We start from the raw sequence: 27,123 nt of genomic DNA on the forward strand, positions 1-27,123 counted from the left end.
AAAAAGTAACATAGAGAGAAACAACATGAAAAGTATCTAAAGGATTTAATTTATCAAGGCATGGACTCGTTGGTATAAACCTAAGTTATTTGTATTAAAAATGGACAAAGACCAAGCTTGATAAGTTTCTAAATATTTAAAGGACTAAAATCGATAAGTTTATAGTTAATGGACTAAAATCGGCAAGTGTATAATTAAGGATCAAAACTGACAAATTTTTGAATAGTTAAGAACTAAATTCATTAATTGTACAATTAAAGGACGTTTTAAACATACTCCTATAGTTAAGAAATTATTTATGTCATTTTGCTTATTAGGCAACAGGGGTAAACAAAATTGAACCAAGTCGTAAATTGGAGAAACAACTCAAACTAGTGGTTTGGTTTTAATTAAAGAAAGTCAACTCGAGACCAAACCAATCTATAATTATACATCACTAGTAAAATTACTCGTGCATTGTGCGAGAATTTAATATCACAAAATTTATAAAATAGTACTTAAACCTACCAGTCATTTATAAAACTAAAATACTAAATTATCTTACATACAAGATAATGTAGTAACAAACATTAATATGTAAAGGAAAATGAAATTTATATCATCTTATCATTTATAATAGTGGAGCCAGTTGATCCCGAGAGGCAAACAAACACATTTTCAAGTTCAAACGAGCCTCAAAGCAGATAAACTAGATTATTACCGATTTTCGTGTGCTATAGACCTTAGTAATGGAGTCAGTTAGCCCGAGGGAAAAACAAACGGATTTTCAAGTTCAAACGAGCCCCAAAGTAGGTAAAACTAGATTTTACTTATTTTTATTTGTTATAGTCCATGAATTTTTGGTGATCCGGGATTCTGGCTTACTTTGGGCGAAATTTTGATGGATGTCCTTCAAGTCCTTATTAATAGAGCTTGTTGGTCCCGAGAGGCAAACAGGCACATTAGCAAATTCAAACGATCTTCAAAGCAGGTAAATTCAGATTTTATCAATTTTCGTGTGCTATGTCCATGATTTTTTTGTCATTTGAGATTCCAATTTGTTTTTGACCAAAATTTTTCATGGACGTCCGCTAAGACCTTAATAATGGAGTCAGTTGATCCCGAGGGGAAAACAGACGCATTTTTAGTTTCAAATGAGCCCCAGAGAAGGTATACCCAGATTTTGCCAATATCCATCTGCTATATTCCATGGATTTTTGTTGATCCGAATTTGGCTTGTTTCTTATCAAAATTTTTCATGAATGTCCATTAAGACCTCAGTTAAGGAGCCAGTTGGTCCCAAGGGGCTAACATACACATTTTCAAGTTCAAACGAGTCATAAAGCAAGTAAATTTATATTTTGCCGATTCTCATATGCAGTCCATGAATTTTTGGTGATATGATATTCAGGCTTGTTTCTGATCGAAATTTTTCATGAACCTCTGTTAAGACCTCAGTAATGGACCTGTTGATCTCGAGGGGAAAATGAACGCCTCCATCCACCGGGGAGAATAGTGATGCATCATTAAAGGATTGTTTTTTTTTAAAAAATAATTATTACATCTTGAATTATTGGTTTAAGTCAAAGGGGAAAAATATTTTCTTTGATAAAAAAAAAGTTAGGTGTGAATAGTGATGAATTATGTCTTTTTTTAGAAAATAAAATTATAAAAAAATTGTTAATTGTTGTTTTGTTTCTGTTTTTTAAATCAGTAAAATAAAGGAATGAATCCTCATCCTAAGGAAAAATTACATAAATTAATATATTTTAAAATATAATAACTGATTTTAGCGATACTTTTTGTTTATTACCATTTATAGCAATGCTTGTTAAATCTGTAATATGTATTAAAAGTGAATTATGTATGTAATATATATGAATTATAATTGTTTTTTGAAATATATCATGTTTGTTTGGTAAAAGATTGTCACATTGTATTATAAGTGTATTAAAATGTGTGATAAATATATTATTCATCATTAAAATTTGTATTATATGTGATTATCAAATTGTTTTTTGTAATATGTATTAAACTTGTATTATAAATAAACTAAAAGTGATCAAGTGAAAAAATATTATTAATATAAATGATAAATATTTTTTTATTATAATATATTTATGTAAGTTTCCTATATCCTAATATGCCAAATTGGTTATGCTTAAAGAGATGTTTTCATAAGTGGCTCGGCTCACCTTAGGCCTTCCTTTGGCCTAGATTATTTTCTCAACCTTGGACATATAGCTCAATCAAGATCATTATTTCAACTTTCAAGTATAATCGAATAGGTTACATGTTTGAGTTGGTAGATTTTTCAAATATCAAATCAAATTATTTGTGTCAAATTTTTAAATTTATAAGCCAGATCGAACTAGTAAAACTCAGATTTTGAGGGGTTTTCAACCTCGGGTTGATTCAGGTTTTTCAAATATCAAACCAAGTCATTTATGTCGAGTTTTTAATTTTATAAATCAAACCAAATTAATATACCTCGAATTTTTTTTTCTTGTTTTTGGACTTTACAGGTTAAGTATTCATATAAACATATAAGTTACTTGTACTCCAAATATTTCTTTAATCCAATCAAAATACAATAATCTAAAATGCTTCTTAAAATAATGACAAAAAAAGTTATATGAATGAAGACATTAAAATATTTAAAAAATAATAATAATAAATTATATAAAATAAATATTACAAAGTAATGAGTCATAATTAAAATGATCATAATTTAAAAATACTAAATCATGCTAAAATAAGTCTAATAAGTATTAAGTACATGATTAATGAAATTCAAAATATTTTAAAGTTATTTTTATGTAATTTTGTCACTTTTAGAGTCTTAAAATAATAATTTGCATATAACTAGTATATTTTACGATTATTAGAAAATCATTTCAAAAGTGTTTATTTCTTACTTAAATATTTTATTAAGTTAGTTTACTTTAAAGTTATGATTATAGTTATGAATAGTTTGGTTTATAACTAAATTAATTAATTTATATTAATTCATCTTCTTCGATTCAATCGGGCTAAATTTGCAATTGAATTGGACATTTTCCTAAATTGCAAAATTACTAGTACCTTTTTTTCCTTTTTTTTTTTGGAAAAATAATGATATATGAATAACTAAATCCTACATAAAATAACATATAGATTTTATCATAACTAATTCATCTGTTATTAATGCACGTGTAACTCTAGCTAGCTACCAAACAATCTCTTAGAGTCATATTTTATTAAGTTTGTTTAGTTCAAAGTCATAGTTGTAGTTTTGGAAAAATTGGTTTATGACTAAATTAATTAATTTATATTAATTCCTCTTAATTCTATCAATTCGACTAAATTTGCAAATGAATTGGACATTTTCCAAAATTGCAAAATTAACCAATTCTTTTGGAGCTAAATTTTGATTTTTGAGACCATATAAGGGAAAAATTACATGAATCAATACATTTAAATAAATAATTACAGATTTTAGTAATATTTTTTATTTATTACTATTTATAGCAATGTTAAATCTGGATTATGTATTAAAAGTGAATTATTTATGCAATATATATGAATTATAATTATTTTTTTGAAATATATTATGTTTGTTTGGTAAAAGTTTGATACATTGTATCATAAGTGTATTAAAATGTGTGATAAATGTATTATCCATAATTAAAACTTGTATTATATGTGAATAATAAATTTTTCTTTGTAATATTTATCAAACTTGTATTATAAATGAATTAAAAGTGATCAAGTGAAAAAAAATGTTATTGCTATAAATGATAAATATTTTTTTATTTAGTATATTTATGTCAGTTTCCCAATAAATAGGCCATTACTTCCATCAGCCCAATTCTAATAACCAACCATACCCACCGACCCGGCCCACCATTTTCAGCCCAACCCATTCTAACGTCAACATTCCCCAACGTTCATCAGCAATAGCAGTGTCAAAAATTCACAGCAATTCGAATTTTCCTATCCCAACGTTCATATTTTATCCCCAAATTCAACCTTTGTATTAACCCCTTCTCTCATCGTTCTCAGGGTTAGAAAATTGAAATTAGATAGAAATTAGGAGCTTTTTGACGCTCTTACTTTGTTTGTCCCGTTTCTCGATCGGAGTTTCTTGTGTGGTAGTGAAAAGTTCTTGCTTATCTCGTAGTCTCGTATTGCAGAGGTATATTTTCTTTGCTTTTTTTCCTTTTTTTCTGTTTGATTTGAACGATATGCGCTGTTATATGTAAAATGGTGAATCTTGAAATTTGATGGTTTGTTGTGATCTTGAGTGCACTCTTCATTGTTTGTTCCTAGTCTTGGCTGTTTTTGTTTCATTGTTATAGATTCTTGTGCTTGAATCTGATTTGTGCGAAAAGTGTTCCATGTTGAAAGTTATGGTTTCAGGTGAACCTGTTGCCAAAAGGTTATATCCACCCGTGTTTGGATTTTACTTCAATTTTGTGGAATAGGTTTGTTTGCATGTCAAAAAATTCACTGCTTAGAACACCTTAATTATCTAGTTTAAGAGTGAAACAATATTAAGTGATTGCCCATGTCAGATATGCTTTTCATTAAGCATGTGGTATGTGTTCTTCATATCTTGATAACCTTGCCATATATAATAGTGTGAACTAATGAAACCTACGTGTTAAGGAAGAATCTGTTAGTATTTGGATCTATGTTGTATGACAGTGATAATACTATAAACTAACTTTCTAGTATCCAATGCATCAGACTATGTGAGAAATAGGGTTGTCAAAATTTTGGTTACTGGCTGATAGCGCCCGTGGTCGATCAATCAAGAAAATCACTGGAAGGAAACTTGTCCACGAGCTGCTGACCCCTCTGTGTCATCCCTTTTATAGTTGATCTTCACCATTTGACAATTTCTATGATGGTCATATGCATATATGAATCTCTACATAATTTTATTTGCAATGAAATATGTCATTAGTTTCAGACTGCACCATCTTCTAGTGTCTAGGCTGAAGAGCATGGACAGTCTACATAGTTCCATGTTATGTATTATCTTTATACATTGGTACATTCATTTTATTTCACTGCAGTGTATGCATTTTCTTTATACTAACACATGGTGATATTTATGTAAATTTTTACTATGTCAATAACTTTTGGAATTACTATTATCTGTGCACGGATATGACTTGTGACGTTCTTCCAGGAATGAGAGATTAAGGTCTGGGAGCAGCAGGAGTCAATAAGAAATCAGAGTAAATTACAGGTAAGATGACTAAACCTTCATATCGTTGAACTAGGAAGGGGACACTCAAATCAACATGCTTGGCACCATAGTTTTATGTTTTCTTTAAATGTCCTAATCTAAAATGATATCCATATGGAACATATCTATATGTTCTAAAAGTTCAAGCAGCTTACATATTTCTACCTGCTGATCATCTAATATATACCATCACTACTGCAAACCTTTCATATTGATATAGTGTCTGTGACAGATAAGTAAATGTCGAGGAAATAGTTCAACACAACCTTTTACAATTTGATGGAAGAAAATGACCCTGCAAAGATCTCTTACGTGTAAAAATGAAGATTTATAGGTAGATTTGACATAAAATTGAATTGGAATGAGCCACAAAACCAACTGATCCGTGTATGTCATAATTGTTTCCTGGGTTTATATAACATGATCAAACTAATACAACATTTTTATAGTCAATTTGAAGCCTTGTGATCTCTTAAATTTTTATATTAGATCAAAAAGCACGAGGACAAAGATATCTTGTTAATTTTCCTTATTAGACTCTTTATATTTTCAATGAAAGTACTGGTGCTCGGTCAGAAAAAATTCGGACATAAGCCATAATTTCTTGAAATGAAAAGTGTGCCATTTCCCAAAAGAAACTTTTGGCATCCAATTAATGATTATGATGGTATAGTATCCTACCACAATCTCAAACTGCAGTTTTGGTTCATAGAAACAAGTACTTTCACTGAATATGAAAAACTGTGAACGTTGTGTTTTTCCTGATTATTGCTTAAAAAGTGATGGTACAAGAGAAGCATATCATGGTTCTGCGTTCTTTTGAAATATTTTGACTGGTTTCTACGGTCTAGTTATTTTTTGTTTTATGGAATGCGAAATCTACCCCGAGTCGCTTTCAGGAATAATAAGACCTTCGTTTAGTTAAGGTGTGTCTCTGAGATTTTGATCATAGTCTAGGGGATACTTATACATTTTTTCCTTAATACTAGCTAAATCTCTAGCTATAGTCACATAGGCTATCTCTTTAGCTACATTTTCCTTCGTTTTGCTCTTTTTGTCGAAATTCTGTTATTTCGCTCAATTCACACCCCATAGACTCCTTCAGCCAAAATGATCTTGAATATTTGGGTTGCTTTAGTCTTCCCTTTTCCATGTTTAGTGCACCATTGTATAAATTGTCCCCATGTTCTTGGAATGTCACTATGATGATGGATCCATGTAAACAACCTTTCCCACATCTTTCTTGCAAATTGACATTGTATGATCATGTGCTCAATAGTCTCATTTGTATTCTGACATAAAACATAAGTCGTATTTGCTTTCACTCCCCCATTTAGCTAAACTATCCACTGTTGCTAACTTCCTGTTAAACACGAGCCACATAGTGAAATAAATCTTTGGTCTTGTTGCTGTCAGAACTCAAATCGAGTCGTGAGTGACACCCACACTTACCTACCTAGGTGGCGAACAAACAAATTCAACCTTAAATTATATTATACAAGAATAATGTGAAAGCTCAAAATCTGATTAATATCGTTTTCCAAAATCTGAAAGTCATCACAACAAGGACATCTAATCTCCAATTACTAAGTCTAAGAGTATCAAAGACACCAAAGTAAATGAATAAAATAGTTTATGTCCGAAAACTAAAGACATCATGTCATGAACAAGAGAATCCAACAAGCTCTTGAATGAATAGCTCACCCTGGAACCTGATATGCCGAGACTTGCTAGAGCTGAGGGAAATTCGAATTCATTGGTACACTTGCTGCACTCCATAAAAGGAAAACAAAGAAAAACACAAGTAGGGCTCAGTACGAGGTAACATGTACTAAGTAGGTATCATCGGCCAACCCAAAATAGAAACTAACATACAATAAATAATAGTATGAACTCAACTATAGAACTTAACAGGTGATAAATAACAAACAACATGAACAAGTGTCAACAACACTAAAGTATATAATAAGTCAACAGTATCAAGATCATCCATGAGGACTCATGTCTCCAACCAAACCATTTGGGGAATTGAGTTCTTTGAGATTGAATACATTCCGTTAAGTTCAATATGTTTTTCCATTAATATTATCGTGTCGGAACGTGACACTCTGATTCAAGAATACCGTGTCGGAACGTGACACTCCGATTCAAGAATACTGTGTCGGGACGTGACACTCTAATCCAAGAATATCGTGTCGGAATGTGACACTCCGATCCAATTATACTATTAATTTATAATTATTATCACCACTTTCAATTCATTGATAATATATAATCAAGCCTTCTTTATTCAAGGCATTTCTTCGATAAAGAGGGTTCAAGAATATGAATTCCACGCTCTCAGGATATCAGACCAATCACAAAACACACAACCAAGCCACACAAACACACAATCAAGTTCGTAGATAACTTCATTATATCATTCTGTGCAATTAAATCACTATTGAGAGTTTACTATCAGATAGCATAAACCATAACCTACCTCCACCGAAGAACCGAAATCAATCAAGCTACTTCTCCAATACTTTTCCTTTCCTCAATGCCTCCAAACCTTTCCAATCTATAAAATATGTATGCATTATTTGTAAATTAACGAGTCTATAAACACCCACGTTACTATATGTTTATCCTAGACCCAACAACTCACCCAACGCTATAACTAATTTCCTAATGTTTAAGCCTAAAGGTAAATCTAAATTCCTTCAATTAGCATAATTTAATGGCATTTAAATATTACGCCTAATATGTAATGATTTATACTAATATATTAAAACTTAAATCATAATATGATGATAAAAATAATAATAATTAATATCATCTTTATCTACTCCGAACAGAAGGGCAAAACCCGTATGGCCGAACTAATATGTTGTTTTTCTTAATTTTAAAACTACTATATAATATTCTATAATTGAAGGAATTTAATGTTTGTCCCCCTCCCCCCCTCCCCCCCCCCCAAAATTTCATACAGTAACAATATATACATCTTTCCAATTTCTTATCTATTCAAGTTATAATAATAATAATAATAATAAACCTAATACATATTCTCGCCTGACCTTCACTATACATAGAATAATATTGAAATTTTTGAAATTCTTACCTGAAGGAGCAATGCTTTCTGATATTGTAGGTAGGGTTCCTCGCCTAACCCTTGTGTCCTTTTTACATAAAATTTACTCTTAATTATCATATAAGATAATTATAAAAGTGCAAACTATTAATTATAATGTTATTTTCTTTAACCACCAACTAAATAAATTATTAAAAGTATCCCATTAATTCTATAATTGTGGTTATGAATAGTCCAAAATATTCATTTAGAATCTATGGGAAAGTATTTTATGAAATACAAAGCTCTAATGAGTTGTTACAGCTGCATTCTTGAACGTGAGACATCTCCACTCAGGCCTTTGCTGCTCCCCCATCATGTACAGATAAATTTGCCTCGTCATGCTCCCTTTCTTGTACCTCATAAGTTGAGTTTGATCAATTATATGTTTGGCACTCCTGATCATCCAGCTAGCTTGTTTGAACTCTGGCCCTTTATATAGTATGTATGTATCCATCTGATCCAAAATTTGTCCTCTTTATTTGCTAGATCCCAGCATAAGTTTGCAACTGTTGCTTTGTTCCAGATTTGCATATTAATCAATCCCATGCCTCTTGCAGATTTAGGACAAAACACTCTCTCCCAAGCATCTAGTGCCTTTTTCCAAAAATAGCTTCTACAAAGTCCCTCAATCAGTTTGATTATCTTTGCAGGAATAATGAAAAGTTGTGCCCAAAAATATGATTGAACTCCAAACAACACAGTCTGTACCAGTTGTGTTTTACCTGCATATGACAAATTCCTAGTTGTCCATGAGTTGATCATCCTGGCCATGATTTTGTCAATGAGAGGGTACCATTGTATTATTGTCATTTTCTTAGTAGAGAGAGAGGCATCCCCAAGTACTTAAAAGGCCAATCTGCTGTATGATTTGTTGCCTCACCTCTAGATGAACTCCCCCAAAATAAATGGAACTTTTGTTTAGATTGGCTTGCAGTCTTGATGCTTGTGAGAACCTTAGGAGGGCCTTGATGGAATTTAGGTCTCCTCTAGAAAAAATGAGCAAGTCATCTACAAAGCATAAGCGATGAACAATTCACGGAGTGTCTTGTCAAAACTTTTACACATGACGACCCAGAAATTGGATTTACAAACTTGTATGGCGATGAGAAGCTATCTGAGTCATTCGGGACGAATGATACTACTGATCATTATGTCCTCACTCACTCTGTTAAAGAAAAAGAAAGAGAGTGGTAAGTACTTGATCAGCAGGGCAATCGGAGAGAATTTGGCGGAGCTAAAGGAGTTTAAGATAAGAAAGGATTACAGATTGGCATTAAGAAAAGATGAAGACAATCATGTAAATCTGGACTATGAAAGAATAGCCTTACTGAAAGTACACGAAATGACTTGAGACGAACTAGTGAATTTGTAGCTGATGGCGAATTGGTTCTGTATGCCAATTTTTTTGGTCACAATATCAAGTAACTGTGAATTCCTTCGCTCAAGTTCCATCTGATGACATGAAAGAATCCCAATTGAAAAAGAATGCTTTCTGTTAGTAACTCGCAAATGTGACTGCCTGCTGCAGAAGAAGAATGCTCTGATTTCGTGGTGAATGTAAACAGCAGTGAGCAAATGAAGTCTTATGAGTGAGGTGCTCAACTGTTGCTCAAACATACAATCACCAAGTCCATCTCCTTTTTTGTGATAACAGTGTGTTAAAGATGCTTCTCAATCTTATTCAATTCATAACGTAGATGCATCAATATATACATGAGTATATTTTATACAACTCCAAAGTAGTGACTGTTAAGGACTCCTAATATAAAACCAATTATACGACAATACAAATAGACTTTCACTTAAACTCCTACGTGACATTATCCTTACACACTGGTGTCCGATCCGAACCAGCTTACATTGACTATTCTATTAGGTAACTACTACCTCCCCACCAACACAATTATTATTTCTGCTTGGATTTGAACTGAAATTTGCACCAATAACTAACAAGGCTTCTTCGAAAATCAAGTTGTTCAACTTGTAAAAAAAAAAAACAATATATACTTGTGCCAAAGACAAATTTTAAAGTTGTGATGAACTTTAGAAATAGAACAAAAGAAGAGATGGTACTGAAATGAAGATCGAATCTTGTATAACATTTTTGTAAGCTGTTTAGTGAATAAAATGAGTTACTTTCTTGGGACTTCAATACAAGAGAAGACCCACCGTGCGTGGATGTTGCTGTTAGAGTATATATTTATAGGCAGCGGAAGCATAATTTAGGATCACGATTTACATATTAACATGATATCATAAATTCACAAAACTTTTAACCTTTTAAAGCTTTCATACAACTAATTCAAAAGCAAGGAATTCAGAGCTCTGATCTTTCGAAGAATTCTCCGTAAGAAAGGAAGGGGAATTAGGATCACGATTTACATATTAACATGATATCATAAATTCACAAAACTTTTAACCTTTTAAAGCTTTCATACAACTAATTCAAAAGCAAGGAATTCAGAGCTCTGATCTTTCGAAGAATTCTCCGTAAGAAAGGAAGGGGAATTAGGATCACGATTTACATATTAACATGATATCATAAATTCACAAAACTTTTAACCTTTTAAAGCTTTCATACAACTAATTCAAAAGCAAGGAATTCAGAGCTCTGATCTTTCGAAGAATTCTCCGTAAGAAAGGCGTAAGAAAGGAAGGGGAAGAGGGCTAAAAATCATAGGCATTATAAGCATTGGGTGATCGTGTCTATGTCTTGGCAAGAGGAAATCTTAATTTGGTCGCTGAAGAAAGATAGGTGGAATTACATGAACTTGTATAGACTTAAACTCTGCAGATCATAATCAATAAAAGGCTCAAATATATTATTGAACTTTGAAAAAAGGCTCATCTATGTCATTCATTAAAAGTTTGCCATTTTCGTTTGAGAAAAAGACCAGAATCATGCCATTATTTGCTCATCTATGCCGTTTTTTGTTTGAGAAAGAATTGATTCATACCATTATTATAGATAAATCAAACTTTTAATGGATGACATAGATGAGACTTTTCTCAAAATTAAATTCGATGGCATATTTGAGTCTTTTCCTTAAAAAAATGATTTGATTAATGAGGTGGCCCAAAATAAAAAATATTCTTAATTTACAAATAATGAGCCTTTCTCAAAGTTTGATACCATATTTGAACTTTTTCCCTACTATTTGATACAAGTCAAGTTAATAAAATCAAATATCTCTCTAGAATAAGATAAATCAACTTCGAATATGATAAAAGAATTTTTGCATTAATAATATTCTTCTATTAATACTTACTAATAGAAATTCTATAGTTGGAATTTGTTAATCCCATGAAATCTTCAAGGAAACTAAACTTTCCACATACAAAGTCTGAAGTATCCCAAAATAAGGAATTCGTGTCGATCTAAATTCAGTATATTTATTTTTTCTCACGTCATACTCAATAAAAGAATCATCATGCTTTCTCCATAGTACGTTCCCGTTCTTCTTGACAAATAGGAAGATACCTGCTGGGATGAGTTGAAGATATGACCGCTTTCCAATGAGTGAGCGTAAAGTAGGAAACTTGTTGATGCAATTCCATCTATCTTTCTTCAATGACCAGATCAGATTTTCCTCGCCAACAGTTGTAAAAACACAGATCCCATCACCCAATGTAAGTAATGTCGGCCTTTCCCCATATCTGCTTGGCAATGGCGTAACAATAAATTTTTCATCTACTAGATGGAAAGATATAACTGCATCGTTTAGTGACATCCTGTGAATGACACCGTTTAACGAAACTTGATTATAGTCTAGGTACCGGTAAGAAGCAGGAAAAGTATTGTGAATTGTTCTCCAACATTGATTTTTAACGGAGTATACTTCAACACAGTTGAAGTATTCGTCTATCAAGTTATGTGCACATATAACCTTGCAATCTTCAGCCACTAAATCATAGGCAAAACCAAATATTGGAGATGTAGTCGAACAACGCTTTTTATTCTTTTGACTGACAAGAGAATTTGGAATGAGTTCGTATTTTCCAAGTGCAGGGTTGAATAGTGTCATGCTATAGCCAGGACCGAATGACGTCATAAACACCAAGCCACTACATGAAAAAAATTCTAAAGATAAATATTTAATACAGAATTCTGGGATATTCAGATACACAACTTTTGAATCAGCATGCTTCCGTTGTCAAAAATTTATATTTGCGTAGAGATGGAATAAAATGTCCCAAGACAAATTTTTGACAACTACTGTCACCCGATGAGTTACGTAGATGTGACTTGATAAAGTCGGCGTCATCAACATAACAATGCCATGATTTGCAACAACTTTTGAATCGTAAAAGAGATTTAACAGGAAGTTTTAACAAGATTGAGTTGACAATATCGCTAGACAAATACGGGATTTTTGAGCGGCCATCCATGTTGCTAATAGTTTTTTTTTTTTGTTTTGTTTTTAATACGATTGCTTTATAATAAAATTTAAGCCCTTATTTAACTCTTAACTCTAATTTGATGTTATAAAGTTAAAGCCTTATTTAACTCTAGCTCTAATTTGATGCTATACAATTTAAGCCTTATTCAACTCCAACTCTAACTCTAATTAAAAGCTGCTCTCCAAGTAGTATAAGGTAAGTTGGACTCTACAATCAACTTCTACCCAAATTATGAGCTTGTTTACCATAAATGTATTTTATTTTTCATTCCTCGACGGTCATGCATATTATTGAAGCAAAGAACAACTTATAATATAATATAATAAAATTGACAAGTTCCATAGTTGATCCATTGTTCATTTTGAGATCAAGAAACGCTTCTAAACAGCTAGTTAACGTAATAAAATTATGCTGACAATTTTCTAAGATTAAATATAGTCTTTCAAAGTAAAACGTTTGAATTTTTTTAATAGCCATTATAATTGCAAAGTTGTGAAGTTCAAACAAACGTCTAAGCTCCAAATAACTTGAAGTTGTAAACAAAAAGAAAAAAATAATAATTGTATTCCCCTGTTGCCGCTCAATGTCTTCGTCACTTACCTAAGACTACTCATATATATGGAGGCATCAATAAGAGTAGTACAGTTTGTAAAAAATGCACACCTACAAGGGTATTTTGTGACATGTGTGAATAGTAGAAGATCAATCACAGGTTAACTGGATTGTTTAAGGAGCTTGGTGTAGAATTGGTGACTCCAGTCCCCTTGTTTACTGATAGCAAGCAAGTCAGCTTTGCAGTTTTTTACGAAAGAATCAAACACCTAGACCACTGTCACTTTACTAGAGAAAATTACAACTGCTTTTGTGCTCAACAGAACAACCTGCACACATATTCACTAAGACTCTTGGAAGAGGTTCACATTGTCATCTTATGTCCAAGCTAGGCATGAAGAATGTAACAACTCCGATTTCACAATCGAAACATTCAAATATTATAATCACTGAATTCAAAGTTATAACGGAAAATGAAGAAACTAACAAAGAAAACTATTGTAGAAGATAACTAGAAGGGAAATGAGAAACATAGACTAAAAGAAAGGGGATGAGAGGACTAGACATTTTTTTTCCTTTAACAATTTGCATAATCCCTGAATCACATTGCACTACACTCGTTTTTATGCCCACTACTCAACCCGGATCCTAAATTAACCTAGCCCTATTGCTTTTTCTCGCCCCAATAGCTCTTGTCAGCCCAATAACTACTTGTATGACGTTGGTATCCACATCGGGCTAAACTTTGTTCATAACAATACTCTTGTTCTCAATAAGAACATTTTCCGCAAGGTTCGAGTAAAGAAATCCCACAACAAAAGACAGTGATAAGGTAGATGTAGCTACTGAAACTGTCACAAGTACAAAGGCCACTGGTTGGCAGGTCCAAATGGATATCAAGAAGAAATCAGTACTCTTGTATGCACTAACAACACTAGTGCGTGTATTGTTGTTCACATAGCCTTCAAGAATGTGCAAGAATAATATGTACTTTTCTGGTGCAACTTCAAATATAATTGCAGAATATGAAGCAGCTTTAACTTGTACAATCTGATGCAATACCACTATTCCAACTCCAAATACCAGAGAACAAGCATCCTTCCTTTTGAGAAAATTAAAGCATGTTAACCTTGGAGAGTATTTGAAGGATTGATATGAATTCTTCTACTGACAGTTTTCCTCTTGAAGTGCGGAAGAGAAGTTGTGCATGCTTTCCAGTGAGTAGCCTTGTTTAGCCATCTAGGAGAATCTTGTATAAAAAATAGGCCCAAAAGTTGTATTATAAGTGATCTCCTGCAACATATCTTTAGTTGGTTGATAATGGTGAATGAGTCTAGGAGATGCGTAGGTGTTGTTTCAGTTATATATGTCAATACCATGAACGAAATAACCCAAATTCCTGTTTTAAAGACGAGTTGCCAAAAAACCAGAGACGTACCAATGCCTGCACGGATGGACATGTTTGGTCTTATGACATCATTGGTGTTAACCAGGAGTACATCCCCAATGTGTAAATGGTTTGTATGGACAAAAACACGATAAACGATACATTATCTAGCTGGTACATTTCGTTTTGGCCTATGAATCACTGCTCAGTCATCTCTCAACCTTGTTGGATTCTCTGATGCCGATCGGGCTGGCTGTCCACTTATCTGTGTTGGGTATGTAGCAAGAATTAATGGAAAATGGAGGAAAGATGAAACAAGAGAAACTTGAAGAATGGAGAACTTGAAAAGTCCTCTTATGCTTTAATGAAAAGACATTTGTCTCTCATCGGCTTTGGCTTTGAAAATGATCGAGAGATTATTTTTTGGAAAAAGTTTGTTTTAATTATTTAGTTAATTATTTAATTAATTAATTAAATTAAATGACCAAAACGTTTTTAAACTAATTAGTTGATAACATAAACGTTTTCAATTATTTAGTTGAGATTAACCAAAAAGTTTCAACTTTTTAGTTGATTAACCCGACCTGACTCGGATCCGCTTGACCCGTTTTATTTAATATCTTTCCCGATTTTATTGAATTTTTCCACCGTTTGAAAATGACTGTTCTGGAAGGTTGTAACTTAATTTCAGGAACAACCAGGACTGTTTGAAAGGTTGCAAACTTTCATTAATAGTCGTGTGAATTCTAAAAGGGTTGCAACCTTTCGAAACCTGTCCCTATTGCCTATAAATACCATTCGTTCTTCAAAAATTTTCCTTACGATTTTTCTGATTTCTACTTCTTCTTCTGCAGAAAAATTTCTTCGTGTACTTTACTGCTGTTGAGTTGTTCATTGACACCAGAGTTTTTTGGTATCTATACGCTGGTGATTGAGATCATTCTATCTTGAATGAACACATTCCAAATCAAACCTCGGATACTACAGAGGAATAATTTCCTCAAGGACACACTGTGAATTTAGTGGGCTTGATTTTATTCTGTTCTAATTTTTCAGATTCTGGTACGTTTATAGATTTTAGGTTTTTCTAAATTAATTTATGTTAATCTCCCTTACAGATTGATTAAACTTTGGTAACTTCGTGTTTCTACAAACTTTTGTTGGAATCAGTAACTCTGTTTTAAAACACAAATTGGCAACAATCTCATATTATTTTAATGTGTTTCTGGTGGTGACAATCTTGGTGGTTTTATACTCCTTTAAAGTCTGTAATTTTGAGTTATTACTTACTAAGTCTGTATCGATTTTTGTTTATCATAATGAAAAACAACAATCTTACAGTGGTTATTGCTGCACCAACCTGAATTGTTGTACCACTAGCAGAAAAACCATGAAGCGAATGATTCTATTCGAATAAATTTTTTACACTAAACTTGCACTAGCGTCAATTTATAGATTCAATTTAGCACTAACTTTGCACTGACTTTATGAGCCATGTATTTGTCTCAGATAATTCTGCACTAACTTTAAAGTATGCACCAATTTGTTTAGAGTTTTTTTTTGGTACTAGCTTTAAGATTTTGCAGAAGATTTAGCAGGCAACGTCACACATCAAGAGGATATGCAACATAACAAAACGAGGAACTCCCTCTTTGTAGTGAATTGGGGCAATTTTTTTGAGAAAGTTTAGCTTCCCAACAAAGGTCAAAGAAAAAATATGTGTCGAATACGACAAAGCATTTCTCTATTTAATTTACAGTCTCTTCTAACAAGTTTATTTCAGTCCTTGCCGAGAGCATCCAAGAGGGTGATTTTTAAAATCAAACCACAGATGCGGACGTCATAAAAAATGATGCAGCATAACATAACAAGAAACTTTTTCTTTGCAGCGAACTAGGACATAGTTCAAAGAGGAGTATCAAACTCTGAGGATGCAAGCTCAGGAGTGACTTCCACCACAATCAAACCACACCTAGGTAAAGGCATGTGGTTTTTTTTATGAGATTATCGGTTTCGATTTCGCATTCGAAAGACTTCAGCTCTCACAGGAGGCAACTTTCTAATCTGAGTGACATTACACCAAGAGCTTTTGAAATAATGTATGTGCAAGTTCTTACTTATGGATGTGAAGAGCTCCACATTCATGGCTAAGAGGTTGCAAGTCTTTTTTTCACACTCAATTTATTTGTCACTCTTCCAAACCAAAGGTTATCTTACATACTAGATTTCCTTTTCCAACCGATCGAGTCGCACTACAAACAACCTGATTCATATGGTTTAAGGATATGTAGGCGGGCTCAATGTCTAAAACTCGATTGTATTCCGACATCCGCATTCAAATCTTATTCTCGAGCATTTTGGTCTCTTCATAATTTGATATTGGAATAGCTTTCGAATTCTTTCATAATCCTGTGTCAAGTCAAGCATATTGAACTACAAGTGGCTTGAATTCTCATATAGCCTGAGATATGTAGGAAACTCAATTCCAGGGTTCGACCATAATTCCTAAAGTCCGTACCGAAATCCCTTTTCTAAAGATGAAGACGTGTTCGATCAAAATTGGATTCGTCAATTTCGTTTGCCTCGAATTTCTTTCATCAATCCAAGTCAAACGAGGGGCAGCTATTGCACCCAATTTTAGACCTCCACATTGTATATTAATTATAGAGTGGTATCGTTATTAAACAAGGGTAATTTTCTTGAACTTCTTTCTTGGTTAGCTGCTAGATGTGATGCAATTAAACCTTTGTGTTAGAAAAATCTCCAAAAAAATAATAAACTGACTTCTCATGACATCCAAGAAGATATTATGACTGCGTGTAAGATTGAAACATTCAAGGCTATTATAGAGGACATAAATAGTGACTACTTTGCTTTATTGGTTGATGAATCTAGAGACTAGTCACGCATAGAGAAAATGTCTATTTGTCTAAGATATGTTGACAAAATGGGATTTGTGATAGAGGCATTTATTGGACTTGTTCATATTAAAGATACTAGTGTTTTATCTCTAAAGAAAGCAATTGTAGATGTACTTGCTCACCATTCTTTGACTTTACCTAATGTACGTGGGCAATGTTACGATAGGGCAAGCAATATGCAAGGTGAGCTAGGTGGTATTAAAATGTTAATTAGACAAGAAAGTAGATCAGCTCATTTTTGTTCATTATTTTGCTCATCAACTCCAATTGACTCTTGTTGTGGTTTCTAAAAAGTGTGTTCAAGTAGGTGAACTTGTATTATTGATATCAAATATTTTGAATGTTTTAGGATCTTCTTTTAAATGTGTGGATAATTTTCGAGAATCTAAAAAAAAAAAGCATCTCCAAATGGCATTAGATATAGGTGAACTAGGAACGGGTAGAGGGTTGAATCAAGAACTTGGTCTTGTCAAAGCCGGTGATACTCGTTGGGGATCTCACTACAAGTCATTTGGAAACTTTATTAGTAGCTTTGACCCTATTGTTGATGTACTTGATACTCTTGTTGAAAATGCAAGTACTTTGAAAGAAAGACCAAGCACATCGGGATTTCTCAGAAGTTGTCAAACATTTGATACTATTTTCTTATTGCATTTCATGACTGATGTTTTAGGAATCACAAATAATCTTAATGTCTCATTACAGAAAAAGAAGCAAGACACTGCAAATGCAATTATTCTTGTAAAGGTAGCAAAGAGAAGGTTGCAAGTTTAAGAGATAATGAATGAGATCCTCTCTTAAAAATAATATTGGTTGGGATTCACTTAAAGAAAAGGTAGAAACATTTTGTATCAAGCATGGCATTTCATTACCCAATTTTGATGATCCATATGCTAATTTTTGGAGATCATGACGTAAAGTAGTTATTTGTACTACTTTGCATCATTATCGTGTGGATGCATTTTATGAAATTATTGATTGACAACTATAAGAACTTAATGATCGTTTCAATGAGGTGACAAGTGATTTGATCAATGGAGTATCTTGCTTGAGATAATTGATTCATTTTCTAGTTTTCACATAAAGAAGATAATATGAATGACTGAATTATATCCTGATGATTTTGATGGGTACAACATGAGAGCTCTCGAGAATCAACTTGTTAATTACATTATTGATGTTCGTGATATTGATGAAAGGTTGTCCAATTTGGGTGGACTAGGAGAACTTTCAAGAAACTTGGTTGAGATAAAGAAGCATTTAACCTATACTCTTGTATTTCTTTTAGTGAAGTTTGTTTTGCTTTTACCAGTTGTCACTGCTACGCTTGAAAGAATTTTTTCGGCAGCAAAGATTATCAAGAATGACTTGTGAAATCGAATGGATGATGAATTATTAGATGGTTGCATAGTGTCTTATGTAGAGAAAAAAGTATTTAAAGATGTTTCTAATGCGTATATTTTGAAAACAAGAGATGAAGTGTCGTCAAGTTCAATTATAGTTACCACTTTACATATTTTGGTGTGTATGAAACTATTCGTCGATGTATTTGTCATGCTTCATCTTTCTTAGTTTATCCATTGATATTTTGTAAGTTTCTATTTTAAGAATTTTCATTTTTGATGGTTGGTTAATTTGATATTGAACAGGTAAAGAGTATGAACAACTTGGAGCACTATGTAGAAATCAATAATTGAGGTATGACTATTTTGAAGCAAATCTTTATAGTCTAACTAGCAAGGCTTATTTTTTTACTTGTCCTAAAATATGAATATCCTTGGCAAAAATCTTGGCTCCACCACTGCAGAATTTGAATGGCTCCGGAATTTACTAAAGGATATTCCGTTTTAGCCCAAACATGTAGGACCTATTTGCATACATTGTGATAGTTAAGCAGCAATAGGTAGGGCAGGGAGCGTCATGTACAACGGTAAGTCTCGTCATATACGATGGAGACATAACACCGTGAGACAACTAATCTCTAGTGAAATTATCACAATTGACTATGTGAAGTCAAACGATAATGTTTCAGATCCACTAACGAAAGGCCTAGTGAGAGAGGTAGTTGAAAGATCATCTAAATGAATGGGTTTACGGCTTAGGACAAGTAACTATGGCGGTAACTCTATCTAGCAGACTGGAGATCCCAAGAGCTAGATTCAAGGAGAAAAACGAAGTTGCGGCTGAAGGTTCGACATTGGTAATCAACTCAATTCATTCTCATGATGAAGACAATGTTCAGGAACAAGGTTAAGACTTTAAGGCTTGTTAATCATATATTACTAAAAGCTTGAACAAAAAAGGTTGAAAGTTAAATTATGATTTTATCCTTTTTATAAATTAAATTATTATAAAATATTTAAATATNCATATATTACTAAAAGCTTGAACAAAAAAGGTTGAAAGTTAAATTATGATTTTATCCTTTTTATAAATTAAATTATTATAAAATATTTAAATATTTAATTGTATAAATTTAATTAACATGTTAATGACTTTTAGACTTCCTAAGATTAATTTCTAATTAAAGATCTAATTTATTAATATTTATCATGTATATAATAATTATAATTTTTAAAAGAAAAAAATCTCTACCTAAATTGCTATACTTTTCCTCTTTTCATAACTTTTTCCTTAACCCCTCTCATGAATAATATAATATTATAATTTATGTGGATAATTATCCTTTATGATAAATAACGAGACACATAAACACCATTTTGCTTGTGATCATGCATTGCATGCACAAATATTCTTGACGGTTGAAAGTATTTTGTTCTGATTATTTGTTTCCTTAATAGGGATCTATCATATACAACAAAGGCTTGACAGGTTCACTCCCTCAATCAATTGGAAATTTGAAGAGTTTATCGATTCTGTAAGGATATTATTACATGATAAACTAACTTTAATTTTCTTTTTCATATTCTTCATTTATTTATCATTATTTTCTAATTACTTATTTAACTTTTATACTCTTAATATTAATAACTCTGATCTTTTCATATTCATAACATCTAAATATTCAAACTAACTCTTTAAGATATCTTTTGATATTCCTTCTATTCTGTCTATATAAATTCAACTACTTTATCTCATGAAACCCCTACCAAGTCTATTAGGCTATTATTTTATTCTATAGTTAAAGTAGATGAAGAAAAATCTTGAAGTTTGATAGGATATGGAAGGAGTCAATAAGAACTCAAAGATTTATGTACTAATTCTGTACTTATTTATTTCATCTATTTATAAGAATAATGTCTACCTTGTATTTTTTCTAAAATAGGTTTTTTTTTTGTCTTATTTTTCTCTATTAGACTTTTAAATTTAATTTTATATGAATGTTTTATTGCCGCAAGTCTTTATTTTTATTTTGTAATTGTTACATTTTATTATTCATTACAATTTACATATATATATATATTTCCATGAAATTTATTCATTCTAACGTATCTATAAAAATTCACATAAAACGCAGGTGTGAAGCACGTGCTCAGAAACTAGTGAGTTAATAAAGCTTAAGATTTTTAATGATTTGCTAAGTTTGGCAGATTTGACCAAGTAGAGTACCGATGAGATACACAGTTAGAAATCACCTATGTGAGTATGAAGTGTAAGTCGCTTCAAAGAAAATTTTATGTCAAAAGTCTATTCTCTATACACTCATGAAATCAGGAGGTGTTCATGATTGAAACGAACACAACCGTAAGATTCATAAACAGTAAAGTGTTAATTCTGTGACATATGGTTGTCTAGGTATACGCTGAAGCTTGACGTTCAAAGATATCGCATCTACCGATTTAAGTATATCCGATATATGTTCACTACGGAAACTCCAAGAGGAAACCTACTTATCCAGATGCAATTTATACTTGCCTGTACAGTACACATTTATCTGTGCATTCCTATGTTAAAATCATTCCCCATTAATGTGGGAGATTGTTGGGTATGTAGCAAGAATTAATGGGAAATGGAGGGAAGATGAAAAGATATGAACTTGAAAAGTTGGGAACTTGAAAAGTCGGTAACTTGAAAAGTCGTCTTATGTTTTCATGAAAAGGCATTTGTCCCTCATCAGTGTGGAAAGAAAAATAGAAGAGGTTAAATAAAGAAACACTCATATTAATTGTTAAAAGGGTTGGAAAGAGGGACCTCCTCGCGCCGTCGTCATCGCTCGCTCGGCTCAGCTCGACTTCGGCTTCGGCTTTGAAAAATGATCGAGAGATTATTTTTTGGACAAAGTTTGTTTTAATTATTTATTTAATTAATTACATTAAATTAAATGGCCAAAATGTTTTCAATTAATTAGTTGATAACAGTATTGTTTCTAATTATTTCGTTGAGATTAACCGAAATGTTTCAACCTTTTAGTTGATTAACCCAGCCCGACTCGTATCCACACGATCCATTTTATTTAATATCTTTCCTGGTTTTATTTAAATTTCCCATCATTTGGAAATGACTGTTCTGAAAGGTTGCAACTTTCAGGAACAACCAGGACCGTTAGAAAGGTTACAAACTTTCATTAATGGTCGTGTGGATTTTGAAAGGGTTGCAACCTTTTGGAGCCTGTTCCTCTTTCCTATAAACACCATTCATTCTTCCGAATTTTTCTGATTTCTTCTCCTTTCTTCTGCACAAAAATTTCTTAGTGTACTTTACTACTGTTGAGTGGTTCGCTGACACCAGAGTTTTTGGTATCTATACACAGGTGATTGAGATCATTCTATCATGTGAGGATGTTCCAAATCAAACCTCAGATACTAGAGGGAAATAGTTTTCTTAAGGGGATACTGTGTATTCAGTGGGCTTGATCTTATTCTGTTCTAATTTTTCAGATTCTGGTACGTTTACAAATTTTAGTTTTTTCTGAATTAGTTTTTGTTTATCTCTCTTACAGATTCATTAAACTTTGGTAACTTCGTATTTCGGCAAAGGTGTGTTGGAATCAATAATTCTTTTTTCAAACACGGAGTGGCAACAACCTGAAGGTCCATTTTCGGACTATGTGTATTCCTTGGTTCCAACTGTGTTTCATGGTCCTCTAAAAAGCACAGTACCGTAGCCAAATCAAGTGTCAAGTCAAAATATCGACCATTAGCTTCTTTGGCAGTGGAGCTGACACGGATCACATATATTTTACGCGACATTGGCGTTCCTCTGCCAGACCATCCTATTCTCTTCTCGGACAACATTTTGGCTCTTCGCCTATCAACAAATCGAGTAATTCACGCTCGTACAAAACATGTTGAACTTGATTATCATTTTGTGAGGGAAAATGTCATCCAAGGAGCCATAATAACCAAAGTCGTCCCATCCCAGCTTCAAGTGGCAGATGTCTTCACTAAACCAGCTTCCAAGTCTCTATTTTGGTATTTTCGATCCAAGCTTGGAGTTTTGCAGCTCACTACCTCTAGATTGTTGGAGGATGATAAGGTATCTGTATGTGCCAAGAGAAGAGTCCAAACCAAAGGTTAAGTTGAAGTCCTTGCTAGACACAAGGACGTCTCAATTATAAGGCCACTAAAGCAATCGCTTGGGGCCACCATTTTCTTCCAAAGATGCATATCAAGTATTGATAAATTTGAAGAAAGAAAAATTGTATAGAAGTTATAATTGAGAAAATTAATATTGTGTAGTTGATTGTAGTATCTTTTCTAAATTATTATGTGGCTAGTTAATTGTAGTAAAATAAATACCTGTAATGATTATGAAAACTTACCAGTTTAAGAGGAAAAAATTGGTGTTTGATTGAGAAAAGAGAGGAAGAAAGTTTTTAGCTGTGAGAGCAAAAATCACGCAAAGACCGAAAGAGGCAATACAATATTATTTTATAACTTATTAAATAAGTCTGAATGGTGTTAACACTCTGCTGCAGGTCTGATCCGTTCGGACCTTTTCTGGTCCATTAAGAGGATTTTTAAAACAAATGAACTTAACGGGCTGAATTTGAATTGTTCAGATTCACACCTAAATATCAAATGCACTTAGTGGACTAAATCTGAATGATTAAGATTCAGACCTACATGAAGTGCAAACAAATGAGGTCTTAATGTTATTGTTGACACCCAATTTTGGACCTCCACAATATAAATTAATCATTTGAGCTTCTTCAATTTCAAACGATTTAAATATATTAGTTCTATAAAATTTTAAGAAAAATATAAAGTTCGCAAGTTATATTATATATAAATTTGTGATTTCTTTTATGTTATGCTTGATGGTTATGATATTTTTGTAATCAAAAAGTAATTTTTTTTGTTGAAATGAATTTTTTATAACAATTCATTAATATAATGTGATTTCGTGTGGACATTCAGATATTGAAAACAAAAAGTAATCATTCGGTGTTCAGACACCTAGCTCTTAATGCAAATCTTAATGTTTAGACGTGTATTCAGATGTCTTAATCTTAATGAAAACAAATAAGGCATAAGAAAGAGAAAAATATCCTAAAGTAATAGCCTCATGAAGAAAGTCTAGGGCTCTGATATCAACTTTGCCATAATCCAACCTGTCGTAAGAGGTACCCATACTAAAGCTTTAATGGGAGAAACATTATTTACTAGCATGTAAAATGTTGAATGGTAAAAAGAAAATAGTTCTCAAAGATTTCAAACAAATTTCATAATAAAAAATTCATTATCACCAAACATTTGCGGTAGAAATCTTCCTAAAAATCGAAAGTCGTATGTCAAAACATATATATTCTCTAGAGTATGGGGATGCAACCCCAAAACATAAATAGTCTAAATCCAAAAGAATGAATCAGAGGGAAAAAAAGTAATCCATAGCGTCTTGAAAAAATAGCCCACAATTTGTATTTAAGAAGTGCAACAGTCATAATTGAGGTCAGGAAGCAACCATCAAAATATGTCTTTTACTTTAAAAGCAAGTACAATATCAGTATACAAAATCCACATTGTACTGGTAAAATCATTGGCCAACTCTAGTTACACTAAATATGAACAAGTAACCACAATTTAGTGAAATAGATAACATACGTAATAACATGATCAACAACATCACAACAAGCTAATTTGGTCAATCATGGAATCCACATACACAATAAATTAATGTACCAAGTGTGGTACCCCTATCAACCGTTAGTAATTTTTATAGGCGTGATACCCAAATAAATCATATAAATATCTCGTACCAGTCAAGGTAACCAAGCTAATAACAAATATATCAAATGGTATCTGAGCCAACAGAAATATCATGAATTAGACATGTTACTCAAATCAATTGTTAGTATGTACCATGCACAGTATCTACGCCAACCAACAATCACACATTACAATGAGTAAAAATTACACTTGTCATACAATATATAGATCAGACTAACAAAGAAGTTAACATGCACATATAACATAAAGTAAAAATAAACAACCATCACCTACCTCGAATCAAGCCCAAATTGCTCTATTGAACCTGGACTTTCCCCTTGTTGTGATGTCTAACTAGTTCTTAATCTAAAAATGATAAATATAACACATAATTAGATCCAAAAGAACTGGAAACACCTGAATTATATCATAATTGTAACATCTCACAATTTTAAATGACTAAGAATAAGCTAAGAAACTAGAAGTATTCATTATAGAAAGAAAATGAAAAATCTGAAAAATTGCCTAAGTTAAGAAAGTTAGTGTTGGTCATGTTCAAACGAACATAATTTCTAGCTTAAGATGAGTTAGAGGTAGTTCTTGATATGGTTGGAAATCCCTTGGAAAGATTTTTCCAATGTTTTCGATTTGCACATTTTTGATATTGTATGAGGGAGATATGCCTATCAGAAGTTGGGTTGTTGAAGTTAGGGAAGTCCAAATCCGAATTTAAGGAAGGACAAACTAGTCTTTTCACCAATTAATTTCCTATTTCATTTTAGGAGTTTATTGGGTGTAAAAACAAGTCTTAATATAGTTTTGGAAAATCAAATCACGCTTAGGTCTTGGTGAAAAGAGAAAAGAAGAAGGAAAGGGAGAAAAGTCAAGAATTTGCCAAGAACGTCAAGATTTGCGAGTGGATTTCGTCGAGGGTGATACCAATCAAGGTATGTGAGATATTTTAGTGTTGTGTCAGTACACCCACACACAAAGCTTGTTTAAATTCAGTGATTTTTGAATTGGTTGAATGAGAATAGTGAGGTTCTTGAAGAACATTGTTGAATCTTTGTTGATTGAGTTGTTGAATGCCTAATGTAAAATTGATTCGTGATTCGAGTTATTTTTAGAATTAGATTTATTGCGTATTGGAGGTACTACTGAGCCTAAGGGTTTGGGAAAATAACTATGAAGGTTTAGGGGTTTAGCGTTGAAAAACAAGTTATGAAATTCGTCAGGCAACACTAGGCAAAGCCAGGCACGACACTCCCCATCTGCTCTAGAGAGCCTAAGGCTGCGTACCTGCAATGCGCCAGAATGAGGCCTCTAAACTTGAGGCATGTTGCAGCGTTCCCAGGACGCACCCGAATCAGTATTTATTGCCCAGTTTTTGTATTTTAGTCCGATTAAGCTCCTGTAAAGTGTTTTAACACTTCCTAATGATTCTAACTATTCTATATAGATTCTATTCATATAGAAATCATCCAGAAACACGAAATTACAACCCTGAATCCCGAACTTCAAATTCAAGGAAAGTTAGAGAGCCAAGTCTACAAAGTTCCTATAGTCATTTCAAGAAGTCTTTTACAAATACTTTAAACTTGTTTTAAGACTTAAAGATCAGATTTAGTAAGGAAAGAAAAAAAAAGTTCATTTCAAGTTTTATAAGTCTTTCAAAAACGTTTTAAGTGTCATTTTAAGACTTAAACTCAAGTTTAGTTTGTTGGTAAAGGGAAGTATTCCTTCAAAGCAGTATATGGAAACTAAGTACTTCCAAAGGAACTTAAAATGTTTTCGCATTTAAAAGGAAGGTAAAACTGAGATTTCCAAAGAGTCTTCGGGCTAGTTTTCAGTTAAATAGAAATAGTTTTCTAAATAAAGAAAGCAGGAAAACTGGGTTTTCCAAGATAGCCTTTGAGCTTATTATTTTGAGCACTTATCTCAAATCACAGAATCAATATGTTTTTAAAAGATAAGAGTTATTATATTTTGGGAGTAGTATTGAGCACCGATATGGAGGGTGTTCAGACAACTCATAGCCCCCATAAACCATGTAACCACCATGGGTAGAAAAGGATCATATTCTTTAGATGAACTCATTTACAATAGACTAGTGGATCCATTAGGCAGTTCAAGTCTTATATCTTTGGCCGGGTAAAGGATGCACTGGCTGCGTGAGGTAGATCGTTGTATCATCACTATAGCTCTTAAGTGATGGTTTTCAGTTAGAGAAACTCCCAGCGAAATTAAATGTATTTATATATATACATCAGTTTATTTGTATCCTTGTATACATTCAGAACTTACAATATGTTTTCAAACAGTTTTTCTTTATATTGCACTTGCTTTTAAATTGCTTTATATTGAAATGAGTGAGCATATATTATTGAGTTATGTTATTCATGAGTTGAGAAAAGCCAAGG

General features: G+C 32.6%; 1 long non-coding RNA gene across 3 annotated transcripts; it reads left to right on the forward strand.

Moving 5' to 3' along the window:
• The first annotated feature begins 3,855 nt into the window (after nucleotides 1–3,855).
• LOC107009407 lies at nucleotides 3,856–23,328 on the forward strand. Of its 3 annotated transcripts, XR_003576304.1 has the most exons (8): nucleotides 3,856–4,156; nucleotides 5,159–5,218; nucleotides 16,563–16,649; nucleotides 19,244–19,292; nucleotides 19,402–19,843; nucleotides 20,396–20,472; nucleotides 21,073–22,438; nucleotides 22,532–23,328. It is a non-coding gene; the product is annotated as an uncharacterized LOC107009407 (long non-coding RNA). The 3 variants fall into 3 exon arrangements; XR_003576305.1 differs by lacking the exons at nucleotides 16,563–16,649; nucleotides 19,244–19,292; nucleotides 19,402–19,843; ... (1 more) ...; nucleotides 21,073–22,438; nucleotides 22,532–23,328 and adding an exon at nucleotides 15,528–16,525 and having other exon boundaries at nucleotides 3,894–4,156; XR_001455406.2 differs by lacking the exons at nucleotides 16,563–16,649; nucleotides 19,244–19,292; nucleotides 19,402–19,843; ... (1 more) ...; nucleotides 21,073–22,438; nucleotides 22,532–23,328 and adding an exon at nucleotides 8,984–10,041 and having other exon boundaries at nucleotides 3,895–4,156.
• Nucleotides 23,329–27,123: the final 3,795 nt, after the last annotated feature.

The sequence above is a fragment of the Solanum pennellii genome, chromosome 2 (genome assembly GCF_001406875.1).
Source record: "Solanum pennellii chromosome 2, SPENNV200".
Classification (NCBI taxonomy): Eukaryota; Viridiplantae; Streptophyta; class Magnoliopsida; order Solanales; family Solanaceae; genus Solanum; species Solanum pennellii.